Source organism: Haliotis asinina, chromosome 1, assembly GCF_037392515.1.
Source record: "Haliotis asinina isolate JCU_RB_2024 chromosome 1, JCU_Hal_asi_v2, whole genome shotgun sequence".
Taxonomy (NCBI): Eukaryota; Metazoa; Mollusca; class Gastropoda; order Lepetellida; family Haliotidae; genus Haliotis; species Haliotis asinina.
In genome coordinates this window covers 70453865-70468314 of record NC_090280.1, presented here as the reverse complement: position 1 = coordinate 70468314, position 14450 = coordinate 70453865, and the positions used below count along the sequence as shown (strand labels likewise).

At 39.9% G+C, this 14450-nt stretch overlaps 1 protein-coding gene across 4 annotated transcripts in view; it reads left to right on the top strand.

Moving 5' to 3' along the window:
* The first annotated feature begins 7434 nt into the window (after positions 1-7434).
* The window catches only part of LOC137296382 (uncharacterized), a 148151-nt gene continuing 141135 nt past the window's right edge, over positions 7435-14450 (top strand). The window contains exon 1 of one of the 4 annotated variants that reach the window (XM_067828169.1): positions 7435-7621. The gene's annotated coding sequence lies outside the window, so the exon portion shown is untranslated. The remainder of the gene's footprint in view (positions 7622-14450) is intronic. The other 3 variants (XM_067828196.1, XM_067828180.1, XM_067828201.1) reach the window with 3 other exon arrangements.

The following is a 14450-nucleotide window of genomic DNA, read 5'->3' as shown; positions in this document are numbered from 1 at the left end:
CCCAGCTTCGTCGCCTTTTTTCCTACCGTTAACTACATGTATACCCCATACCTTGCATACTTCTAGAAGAGCCAGACCATACATATGTACGGTAGTGTCTTGTGTTGCTCTAGTCTCCCTGAAGTTGTCGGCACGATACAAATCTGATAATGGTAAGAAGTTCAAATCACTATTATCTTCCAACAAATAATCATCGTTTGTGCCCACCCTCGAATTGAAGTCGCCTAGAAGTATTATAGGAATATCATCACCATAATCTGCTCTAATAGCAGCTAATTTCTTATCAAGCTCATCAATGCCATTAGAATCTGGGTCAACATAAAGCGGGGATCCTTCTGGATGTACATAAAGGAATCCTACAATGAAATTACTCTTAAAGTGGAAAAAGACGCCATTTTCCCAGCTGGAATATATCCTTTGGAGAACCTTCGCAAACACCTTTCGAACATAAACAGCCACACCTCCAGAGTAACGACCATACTTCCGTAACCGTTTTGCAGGTGCTACATGACACATAAATTCTGTGAATAGACTATAAAGCGTAGTGGAATCGCTTTGCATCGTTTCTAAAAGACCAAATATATCAAACTGTGCACAAAAGTCCATAAATGAATTATCTTGTATGTGCGACTGCAGACCATGGATGTTCCATGCACATATGTTCAAGTTGATTAAGGAATCAGTTCCCGAGCCTTGGGGTGTAGATCTTGTGTCCAGCTCAGTATGTAGGTCACGGCCGAGTCCCTACTCTGAAACAGACGCCTCCTGGGTGTCCCTACCGCCGCTCCCACGGGACCCAGGAGGCGTCCCTCCATGGGCCCCGTTAGAACTGCGCGGCGTTGACTCCCGTCGGGCGTTGGTAAATCGTGTACTGATCTTTCTGATTTTCTCATTATCATACACATAGACATCGCCATCAATGACTAGTTTATCATACGAGAGAAAAGATTTCTTATCGTGGTTACGAGCCTCAACCATGAAAGGAATTAAAGCTGCTCTTGTCTTTCTAACTCTCTCTGTATAATCATCAGCTACACGTAATTGTTCATTGCCTTTAAGTTTCTGCCTGGCAAGATCAGTTACGCTTACCTTATCCTTGTAGGATAGGAACTTTACGATGATAGGTTTACGGTTTCCTCTGCTTTTAATCCGGTGAGCTCTCTCGATGTCGATGTTGTCGGCGTTGTCCATACCGAGGTTGTCGTGTAGGAAATTTCTCACAAGACGTTCAGTCTCTGCCCACTTCTCCCCAAAGGTGCCCCCTATTCCGTGAATGATAAGGTTATTTCGTCTACTGTGGGCTTCACATTTATCCACTGCATCTTCGAGCATGGACACTCTCTCTTTTAATTCTGCGTTTTCCGCCCTTATTTTCGTGAATTCATCTGTAATTTCCTTTCTCATCGTGTCTAACTTATTGTTCAGTTTACTTATGTCAGACCTGATGAGATGAAGGACACTATTGCTTTCTTCATCACAGATGTCAGATTCACCATGGTCAATGTTGCTCTCACCACCGAACTCTAGTGTAGACTGTCGTGCCTTAGCCCGGACACCCCCGCTCGCTCCGCCGCGCCCCTTTGGGCCAGGGTTCGACTCCACATCGGAACATATTTCCAAAAGGCGGCGGACGAAAGGAACTGATGTTGTGTTTAAAACGTCCATCAAATTAGTCCCGACATTGAAAGTGTTCATTGTCCATACACACAGATCATATTTCAGGCTGTGGGGATCACATAAGTATTTCCCACTTACGTGGATAATCAAGTTCAGAACAAGTAATAGCTTCAGTTGTCTATTTAAAAATGTTCCTTGAATGTAAAGTTTTTTCAATACATGTCGTGATTCACTTCGACTGAGACAAAAACAGCCAATGCGTCCACGCCAGCAGTCTAATGAATCTCCCATGCTGCACGTGAAATTGACAGCTTCACGCTTGACTTGTGAGTGACAGGTATCGACAGTGCATTGTCTTCAGATCATGGCGAATAACTTTCAGTATATCCCAATAAATTCAACTTCAATCTGACAAATATCAATATGCTATGTTGTGAAACTGTATGCAAATTTTGGCCACTTTTGGGTAGTATTTGAAAAGTGTGGGTGTGTTGGAAAGAGCGGCCGCATCACAACTAAAGGATTGCATTTCGACGCCTTCTATTTTTTTCTGCAATGATGAGATGTTTGTCTACATTTTATGAGCACACCATACCTGTCGATCTCTTTCCAAAATACTCTACACATTCTTCAAATATATGGCTCCCCAGCTTGGCGTGTCATCTTTATAGATTGCTGCCTTGATCGAACGCGGATGTAGGTGTTTTGGAACAGCGGCCAAATCAAAACGCAGACCTTGAACTAAGACTCCTTGTATTTTTTTCTGAATTCATGAGATATTTGTCTACATTTTATGTGCATAGTATACCTTTCCATCTCGTCCCAAAATATTCTTAAAATCGCCAAATACATGGCTCCAAAGCTTGTAGCATCATATTTATGTGCGACCGCCACGGTCGAATGTGTGTGTAGGTGTTGGAAACTGCGGCCGCATCACCACTACATGGTTGAATTTAGAATCCTTGTATTTTTTTCTGCAATGCTGAGATGTTTGTCTACATTTTATGTTGAGTCCATACCTTTTCATCTCTTCCTAAAATAGTCTTAAGAAACCGCCAAATACAGTCATGCATATGGCTTCCGAGCTTAGAGTATCATATTTACAGAGGGCCACCGTTGTCTAATGTGCATGTAGGTGTGATGGAAACAGCAGCCGCATCACCACTAAACGGTTGCATTTCGCGACTCCTTGTATTTTTTCTGCAATGCTTAAATGTTCTCCTACATTTTATGTGCATACCATACCTTTCTATCTCTTCCCCAAAACACTCTGAAAAATCGCCAAATACATGCCTTCCCTGCTTTGAGTATATATTTATGTACGGCAGGCGCGGTCGAATGTGAGTGTAGGTGTGTTGGAAACAGCGGCCGCATCACCACTAAACGGTTGCATTTCGACTTCTACTGTTTTATTCTGAAATCCTGAGATGTTTGTAGACACACATTTTATGTGCACACCATACTTTTCCATCTCTTCCCAGAATACTCTAAAAAGTCGGCAAATACCTCTCTTCCCAGTTTGACGTGTCATCTTTATAGAGGGCTGTCTTGATCGATTGTGCATGTAGGTGTGTTGGAAACAGCTGCCGAATCGAAACGCATACCTTAAACTTGACTTCTTGGATTTTTATTTCTGAAATTCTGAGGTGTGTGTCTACATTTTATGTGCAGACCATTCTTTTCATTTTCTTCTCGAATTATTCTCAAATACCGCCGAATAGACTTCTCCCCAGCTTGGAGTATCGTATTAATAGAGGAGTGCTGTTGTCGAATGTGCGCGTAGGTGTTGGTTATAGTTTCCTGATCACCGCTAAGGCGTTAAACTAAGACTCCTTGTATTTTTTCAAAATCCACAGATGTTTGCCTACATTTTATGTGTAGACCATATTTTTCCATCTCTTACCAATATATTCTTAAAAATCGCCAAACACATGGCATCCCACCTTGGAGTATCATATTTATACTCTTCTGAAGCGGTCGAATGTGCGTATGGGTGTGTTGGAAACAACGGCCGCATCACCACTAAGGCGTTACACTAAGACTCCTTGTGTTCTTTTCTGAAGTCCTGAGATGTTTGGCTACGTTTTATGTGAATGGGAATTTTTAAAATTATGGTCCGTATCTTTCACTGTGTAGGTTAGATTTTACAAAACATTTTAAAATATTACACTATTTCATAAATGACAGCTGCCACGTGTATATCGCTGTGTCGTCAGTTGTTTAGGACCTCACTGGAGCACATGTATTTTCGGCGCGCACCTAAAATGACAGTCACTTTAAGTAATACGTGAGATGCCACGGGGGAGTACAAGTCGTGGTCTCTGAGACGATGTAGAGGTTCCACTACACTATATCAACATCCCCGAGCGAACAACTCAAACGGACAGTGGCTTGTGACAGCTGTGATTGGATGAAATAGTGTGAGATGTTTATGTGTTTTAAAAGCACATCTATCCAGGAATTAAAACTGACCACGCTTTTAAGTATTCAGTGCTGTCATTTTTCATCACCATGACTTATGCTTTTGTGTGCACCGATATTTTCAAGTAGGTGACATTTGGTGCGGAATGGAGGGTTGATGTGTTCTGCTTCCTGTGCTGGGAAAAATTGTAGCACAAGTTGGACATAATTCGTGTTTTATTGTAGTGTAAGGCCAGACTGTACCCCTATGTACATGGACTGGCTGTTCATAGCCTGGATATTTTTTAAAGAAATATAAGGTTGCTATAGAAGTCTATAGGGAAACATTTGGTGTTGTGTAACCTGTAAAAAGCGACGACCGTCTGCAGGTGCGAGCAGGGGAGGTAACTCATGTGGTAACTAGGAACGCTTCCATTAGTCCAGGGCTGAAGAGTTCAGCCTTACTTAAGGTTACGGCTAAGGTTTGCCTTAAGGTTGTTTGGTGCAACGGGCGTATCTTTTTCTTAAGGTGATCGTAACTCTAACCTTAGTGTTTAAGGTTGATCTTCGAACAACGGAACACTGATCTGTCTCAAATACACCAATCAAATATTGACGGAAAATCAGTTACATATAAACTTTTTTAGATGTCAGACCCGAATCTAAACACCACCATCGGGTTCCACGATCTTGGGGATACGCGAGGATTCGATCAACCCGGATTGGGAAAAGGCCATGTACGGACGTCCTCCACTTACAAAACAACCTGTACCAAACCCGAGAGTCATCGTCGAATCTCAATTGCCATGGATTATTAATCTGGCCCTGATGCACCTCTATCTCGTCATAGATAAGGATGGTGATGTCATCGCACTGAAAAATAATGGGTTTACACTGAAACTACTTAATGAAAAAGTGTCCGTATCCCAATTACCAGAGTCAACGGGTAATTTGTTAGTCACTCGTTCGGATGTCTCTTCAATATTGACTTTTAATATTATTTTGATATCCTGACCTCGTGATACAATATGATACATGGTTCTACCCTTATTATGGACCTCTGTCTTAAAAATGCCCCCGTAATAAATGTCTTGAGGGTTAGAAATATGCTATTACAAACGCCATGAAAATCAACGTTGTCGTGTTGTTGTACAACCAGGAACAGCCCCATCCATGAGCCTCGAGGGAGTCAGGGTGTTCGTTGATGATAGTGCAATTGTACTCACTCATATTTTTGCTCACTCATATTTTTATAAGCAACCACTTGAAATTCATCAGCCTCAACTACATTCATCAAAGATTGTCTGCGGACCAATTAAATATGATTTCATAAACTATATATTTACTGCAAGAAGGGCTTGTATCCGACCACGGACGACGTGGTTCTTACGCTCAAAACTGTGCACGTGGATGAATGTCGTTTGCGACAGATCAGTGACATCCGACACCAGCTGGAGCGTGAACACAACGCGCGACTCGGCTTGCATAAAAAGTACCATCGGGCCATCAGTAACATCGACGGGATGGACACCGCACTCGTGGTTGCCAGCATGGGACTCGTGGGTGCGTCAGCTGCAACGGAAGGCCTTTAAACACGACCAGATTCGAGTGCTGGCTTAAGCCAAGCTGAACACGATCGACGGTCACGAACAGTTAACTCCCTGAAGAAGAGTTCCGTCTGATTTTAGCCGAACTCACTAAGTACCACCGCATAAAGGAAGAGATTCGAATCAAGACACGGAAACCACCGACGTCGGTGAAAACGATGAAAAAAGCTCATAGAACATAGCCGACAACAAATCATTCGAGCCTTCTTGGCCAAGGGCGAAGATTAACGCTCAACTGTTTTTTAGACCTCAGCATAAATTCAAAACGAGTGGCACATCGGAGGATGGCTCGGGCCATACACCCTCCATTTTTTAATGGGCAGTGGGACCGGAACTAGGACGAAATATACCCTATAGGGCACGTGTGATAGAATCCCAACTGTATAACTACTACTGGCTTCAGGTAAGCCTTGGCTCGGGATACACGGAGCAGAAAAAAATCTTTAAATACCTTCATATTTTCAAAGCTTATGTTTGTATCGATAGACTGCAGTGTTGTCTACCAACATATCAATTTGTTTATTTCGGGCAGTGTTTGCCAGAACAAGGCAGCAAAGCTGTAGACTGTCTGGGACTGTAGACAATAATGGAAACGTAGCTTCTACATCAGTGGTTTCAGGTAAGCCTTGGCCCTTGATGTAAAGAAGCTAAAATACCCTAAATACCTAAATATGTTTTGAAAATGTGTTTGCATCGATAGATTACAATGCTTTCTAATAACATATCAATTTCTGATCTTTTCCACCAGTATTTGAAAGAAAAATTCAGCATTGCAACCCCGTGATTGGATCTCTCTCTTTAATAATTGGAACGTAGTGTCTACATCACAAGCGTTCGGAAAGTCTCTACCCTGAAAACATGGACGTGAAAAAACACTTGTATACCTCGTTTTTTTCTGAATTATGTTTATATCGATAGTGCGTGATGTTCTGTACCTGCATGTCAATTTATGACCCTTTCGGGTAGTATTTGACAGAACCAGGCAATCACCGCATGTAGGACTTTTTAAATAATTGAAACGTAGTTTCTATATCACAAGCCCGGGATACCAGTAGGTGAAAAACACTCAATTACCGAAGCATTTGTAACACTTTGTTTAAAAAGCTTCCATGTTGTCTTCCTACATATCAGTTTCTGACTCTTTCGGGTTGTATTTGAAAGAACCATGCACCGTGTTTCGGGGTCTCTTCAAGAACTGGAACGGAGGTTCTACAAATAAATTTTTAAACAAATATTTAGGTGTTCGAGTTTCTTGAAAATTGGGTGTCTACAGTTATTTTGTGAAGTGTTGCATATCATAAAGCATTGTATGCACTGATTATGAAATATATATATATATATATATATATATATATATATATATATATATATATATATATATATATGTCTTTGATGGTTATGCCCTCGACAGGAGATATATATATATATATATCCTGTCGGGGGCATAACCATCAAAGACCTCATTTCATAATCTATATATGTATATATCTTGGTGACTTGTTCGGTTGACGTGTTAGACATAACTGTATCGACATGTCAATGTATATTCTCTGGACATTTCTGCTACCATTATGTTAGGGGAGGCTTGGGTTTAGATCCCATTGACAGTCCCCCAGCATGCTGCCTTAACTTTGTTCCTGGTGATCTAAGAACCAATTCTAACAATAAATATGACTTTGTTTTAGTCGTATCGTGGTGAGGTGAACGAAACTACACCTCAACTTCTCACCTGGCATAAATCATGTTTCTTTTTCAACGTAGACGCATTCCAAGTATGTAAATATAATGTTCTGGAGGAAAGCCTTATGACACAATTACTCACGATGTGTCCAGGTGCATGCCAACTAGCGCTTTTTCTTATGTGACAATTAGCCACATCGTGACTGCAAACTTTAGCTACGTCACGAATATGTCAACACTATAACGGAACAGGCGACAAAGATCGTCCAACAACGCTGATCACTAGCAGCATAACAGCATTCATCACTTCAAATCGGGTAAGTGGGCTTTGTAATAGTTATATTACCATAGCCATAGATAATGTTACTTTGTGTTTACCATGCTATATATTGCTATACATGCAAACCCGTTCTACATGAGTCTCAATTATGTATTGAAACATATTCTAGGGGCTGAAAGGCAAATCAGTTATGAAATGCATTCATGGCGTTCACATCGATCCGCCAATAATAATTTTAGGGATGTGCAGACTCTCTGTGGAAGGCGGGCACGAACGTTACCGTCTTGCAAGACACAACTCCACTCCCCCCCCCCCTACCCCCCGAAAACAAATTATCTACGCTATCCCTAAATACCCCTAACATATCTCACGTTGAGGACCTCATCCTATTGAAATCGTGATTATTTACTCATTTACAAAAGTTAAATTGTACGTTCACAAAAGGCAGATTGTTTCAATCTTTCAATCCAGATTAGAAGCACTTAGTGAGGGTGCTTATGACACAGTCACTCATTTCTTTACGACTTCGTTCTCGTTTGATATTTAACTCGGACACATGATAAATCTCTCAATATCATACGTTCTGCTTTGAATATTCAGGCTGACATATGTACATCAATGTTTATTATAGTGTGTATAAAATACAGCACTCTGTATAACATACAAGTAATTAAAATGCCACACATGTGCGACAATATTTCAAGTGTCACAATCCCCAAACGCCTGAGGTGAAGAGCAATGCTATCTTATGGAAGGTGCTTATGAAACGGGAAGCTAGGGCGCCGACATACGTGTGTTGAATCAGTATCCGAATTTTAGTGATTACTATAACTATTCATTCTCCTGCAAAGTGTCGACTGTTTGGACTTTACGGTTCGGGGAACTTGGGAATACATAATCTCAAATGTGAGACAAAACTGGTTCCGCTAGGAGAACAAATCAAAATCACGTAACTATTGTAAGAATGAACTCCTGAAAGACCTGCACGCATACATTAACGTTATATGTACATCTCCAAAACTCCTACTATTGTTATTTCCAGGGGAAAACATATGCGGTTAAGGCAGGGTTTTGTGTTTGTGATACGGATCTCTTGCTTTGAGAGTTAGGTAAATGTTTTAACACTAATTTGCCTCACAGATCTTGTAATGATTTGAATGCAAGGGACGCGTCAGAACATACATATGCTCATCACGTAAGGTAACGTACAAGTGAGAGTAACATAAATTTAGATATGTGGAAACTAGAATATATAACGCTGAATGTATTGCGTTATGGAATTTGCAAAATGCATTTTAATCGAAAGAGTCGTTTGGAAATCGATGACTTTGTAGACAGATGAAACATCGCGAAAAAAGGAACTGCGTTCTTTCTGAGCCACTTACGAAAAGGCGTGGCGCGCACGTGCACTATAAAAGTGCAAGGTTCTCGATTTTGATTCACACGATCTCGTTAGTCGATTTTCACGACAAGCATTGTCACCTTTCATGGCAAGCATGCTGGAGGTCTATTCTACCCCGGACATTCATTAATCTTTCTAATTAGAATTATCAGTCAGTTGGTGATCGGTATGTAAAGATTTAGAGTATTTTTGTAAGTCTCTTTTCAAGTGTACATATGTAGATATGTTACTGTATTGTTTCATGTTTTTATTCCCAGAATTATGTTTACAGATTTTAAGTCACTAGTGCAGTCAATAGAAACAGCTTAAACATTGTACAAACATTGTTAATATCATGCTGCTCACAAGTACACAAAAATGGTCAACTAATCACGTATATGGAGTGTATATGTTTGGAAAGTTTACCTCATTTGTACAACACAGTACAGGTAGCATCGTATTACACAAGTGCAGTGTATCCTCAATCACATTGTCAAATATCATGCTACTCACAAGTATACAAACTGGCTAACTAAGCATATTTATGGAGTGTTACACGTTAACAGACTTAACTTCATCTGTGCAGCACAATAAAGACAGTTCCATGTATAGAAGTGCAATATTTCTTTAGTCACATTGTCAAATATCATGATGTTCACAAATATGTAAAATTGTCAACTAAGCATATATATGAAGTATTACATGTTCTACAAGTCTGTTGATAAAGATAATCCTTAGCATTTAATGTATGGAAGGAGGACCAGAAGCTAAAGAGAATTTGGCATAATTACAATTAGAAAAAGCTATCACGTTCATAATATTTGATGATTTCTCCTTTAAAATATCTAATATTCAGAGTTTGCCTCTTTCTGCTTTTTACAGCATTCAATGGGTTATTATATTTATATTGTCTAGTGAAAAATTAACTTCACCCTCTGAAACAGTTTTGAGCCATTTTTCAATTTCCTTCCATATTTATTTCCACAAGGACATGCAAACAACAGGTGTAGTTTCTGATTCTTGTCCACAGAAATTACATAAATGTGATTCAGGTATTCATATCTTGTACAGAAAGCTATTTGTTGCTAAAATATTATTCAATATTTTAAACTGGAACCATCGTATATTCACACTCTCGGTAGATCTATAAGACATCAAACTAATATTTCCTTATTCTGGTCTATCAATTGTTCTGTTCTGTTATTTTGGCATTTCTCTTGTGCATATGTACTGAATTCTGGAGCAAATAAAACCTGATAGAACATTTGACTATCGTTTTGTGTATTGATCATGTTGCATACATTAAATGGGATGGTTGGATCGTATGCCCTTTGTTGGTAGTCATAAATAAAAAAATTGTGAATATATCTCGCCACTGTTGACTTGATTCTTTGATATTCCTAAATTATATTTTTCTAAAATTTATTACATGAATAAATTTCACCCTTTTCGTTAAACATATCCTTAACAAAACATATACCCTTTCTTACCCAGTGCGAGTATTCTGCCTATTTGCCACCAATAGAAATATTAGAGTTTTACCATAGTGATTGAGTCTTTATGTCGGTAATATTTGTAATCTTATCATAGCATTTAGATAGATACAAACCCCATGCCAATATAACATCCCTCCAAAAAGTGTTTAGAACTGTGTCTGAGACTGCAATGGATGTATTGTCAAATTCAAGACAGATACTATCACATATTGCTCGCCTCTTTACAGGTCCCAGGATAATAGCGGTGTTCATATGTTTACGGAAGTGACGTCACAAACCACGCTCACTCATACATGGGTAGGCAGAAAGCCACAATGGCTGATGATAACGATGGCAACCGGTGTAGCGTGAAAGGCAAAGAATGGTCGGATTATGTACTTAAGATTTTATTTCTATCTGATAGACACCCCAGGTCAGCTCACCCTCGAATCTACGAAAGCCTTCAAGTCACTGAAAGCATATGAATATGTGGAAAGTGGACACCTTTTTCCGATACAGTACCACAATGTCGATGGCAAATCACCTCTGTGTTTGCTGGATGTCTGCTAAGAGAAAATTATGTTTGAGAGATGACTGTTCAAGTTACATACTGGATTGTTAGGAATAAAGAATATATTGCTGATGTCTACCACAAGTGTGTCTGGAAAGTTTTGAATCCACCCTGTTGATGAGATTAGCATAGATCAAGGCTGCTTTTGTATGTGTTATTTGTAAGTAGGAATTAATGTGATGACATGATAACTCAATGCCATTTAAAGACTTAGCTTAGATCAAAGCTACTTCTTTATCTGTTTTCGTAAGAAGGCAAAGCTGTGATGAAATGGTCACTCAATGCCATTTAAAGACTTTTGAACTGTAGATGCATGTGCTGTTATAGTTGACAAGGAAGGTTTGGAGTGGTGTTTATGTAACATGTATGACTGACAGGTGAGGCAGATTAGTCACCTTTCCTGATTATATCATTGACTCTGTGACAAAATGTAAGCAAGGAAACAGGATGTGAGGGATTATTTGTTTAAAATTTGTATTGTCTGAAAGAAATGCGAGACAAACACTAGGGAGTTTTTGCATTACATTTTTGCTTAAAAAACGAAGACTTGCAGTATTGGGCCAGAGTACTGAAGTATGAAATCTGGATATTGTGAATATGATACTTTGCACAAATGTTTTAGAAAGATAAAGGTTGTGTACTTGTCTAATTACGCAACGCACCAAAAGAAAAAGAAATACAGACCGGGAAGAGTTGTTACGTATGAAAAGTCAACGATCAAATGTATGCAGTTTGTGTGGTTCTCTCGTGTTTATGTTTAACTTCTGCCTACCGGAAGTACTCGGGCGCACCACGTGATCAAAACACTGACGTCACCGTGGTCTGTCCTATACACTCCGTCTTTGAGCTATTGAGTTTCAGCTTGTTGTCATGCGTCCAAGTCATTGTTTCTTCACCGCACACAGAAAGTTCAGTTAGAGAAGAGCTGGCCAGAGTGGATTGAAGAGATTATATAACTGCGAGTCATCTGCATAATGGTGGCGATAGACATGGTGTCTATCAATGACACTTCCCAGACCTTTTACATAAAGAGTAAAAAGTACTGGGTCTAGGACGGACCCTTGTGGCACACCCCAAGTAAGATCAATTTGATCGGAGCGATGGCCATCTATGATCACGCACTGAGATCTGGCGGAGAGGTATGATTGGAACCAATCTAAGGCGACCCCGCTGATGTGAAAGTCATGTTTGAGACGGCGAAGGAGTTTGTTGTGGTCTATAGTGTCAAAAGCACTGCTTAAGTCTGGGAGAACTAAAATCCCAAGCTGCTTCTTGTCAATTCCAAGTCGTAAATCACTGACCACTTTCAATAAGGCAGTCTCAGTACTATGAAAATTGCGATATGCTGATTGGAAGTGATCGTGGAGGTCTAGTTCTTGAAGATGATCAGTCAAACGAGTGCAAACTGCTCGCTCCACAATCTTGGAGAGAAAGCTGAGGTTTGATACCGGACGGTAGTTACTCAATGTGTCTTGATCTAAGTCAGGCTTTTTCAAAAGTGGCTTTACACGTGCTTCTTTGAGGGCAGAAGGAACTTGTCCAGACGAAAGACTTGCGGTGATGATGCGTGTGGGAACTGGCAGAAGGATATCAATGTATTCAAGAAGAATGCATGTAGGTACAGGGTCTAAGTCACATGTGGTAGGGTTTGATTTTCTGACACGTTATAAAACCTCCTCCTCACTAAACTCCTCAAAACTCAGAAGTTGCGGAGACTCAGATTCGGCAGAGCCTGATTCATTTGATTCGGGAAGAACTCCAAGCTTAGGGATCCCTGGGGTTGAGTCAATCATGTCTGCGCGGATTTTGGCAATCTTCTGCGTGAAGAAACTTTGAAATTCACTAGGGAGAGATTCTTTGGACTCAGAATCTGGTAATGGAGAGTTTGAGACTTTTCCAAGGAGCCGTGACATTAGCCTGTGTAGAGATCGTGGGTCGCTCACAGAATCTCGGATCTTATCATTCAGTGAGGCATGTTTAACTTGTTGTATCAGAAGTGTCACTTTGTTACGAGCAGCACAAAAGATCTGTCTGTGGACCTCTAGCTGGGAGCGCCTCCATGCTCTCTCAGCATGGCGTCGAGATTGCTTAGCCGCAATTACTTCTGGTGTAACTGACCAGGGTGTGGCTGGGCGATCTGTTACAAGCTTCGCTTTCAGAGGAGCATATTTATTCAAGAGTTCCGAGAGAACACAATTGTATTGCGTAATTAAGCTGGCAATGTCAGAGGAGGGATTCAAGTTTGGAGCTAGAGAGTTCACGTCGGAAAGCATTACTGTGTAAAAATACTCAGCAAACTCTCTGTTTTCACAAGATCTAAAGACATCACAATTACAGATTTAGAATGTTGACATTGCATCCTGCAATAGGAATAAACCACAGAAATCAGCAAAACAAGAGAGAACAGAAACTGTGTGTGTGCCGCCTGTCAGGTGCTCCACTAACCTTTCTAATTTCTGATTTCGCAATGTCTTTTTCTAGCTGTAGTTCATATCCTTTGATCTTTTTCTTTTTAGTAGCTGAGTACCAAATAGTAATTCCTCTTATTTCCATTATAATCACTTCCAAACAGGAAGTTCCGATATGTTATTGTATTAATCAACTTCGTGGGAAAACGTACAAAATTAATTTCAACAACAATAATAATTTATTATTTGATATGTTACTGTATTAATAAATTATTATTGTTGTTGAAATTGATTTTGTACGTTTTTCCACGAAGTTTCATGTTGCTGTTTCAAATGTTTAGGAGATAAAGAAAGTATAATTTTGACGGGTTCAGAAACCAAAGCCAAGCCCAGTTATTAGTAAACGTCTAATTATGTATGCCAGGAAGGTCAGAGGTTGAAGGGCCGTCTTACCATCAACTGACCAATCAAGAACGCATGCATTTTATACTAAACATAACTGTTTTCTATGATCTAGATGCGAAGCGAAGAAGGTTAAACAACACCAAATGTTTGCACATAGATTTCAATAGAAACCTTATATTTTTTAAGACACCATCCAGGCTTTCAACAGCCAATCCATATTCACATGGGTACGGTCAGGCCTATAAACTACATTAAAACACAATTTCTGGACAATTCGTCCGGCATATTTTCTAAACACAGGAAGCGGAAGACATTAACCCCAGTTTTGCACCAAATGCCACCTACTTGAAAATACCCTTACACATATGAGTATAAATTATGGTGATAAAAATGTCAGCTCTACATACTTCAATTTATTGTCAGTTTTAATTACTGGATGCAAGTGCTTTTCAAAACCATTAACATTTTACACTATTTCATCCAGTTAAGACAGCTCGTTTGCGTCGACTATCGCAACCTTTAACTTTACTAGGCTAAAGGGGCTGTCAATTGGGGAATTAGCTATTGGGAGCGAACCTTGAAACAAGATAGGAGAGAGCTGTGAGTTCTTTGGGTTTTATCAAGCG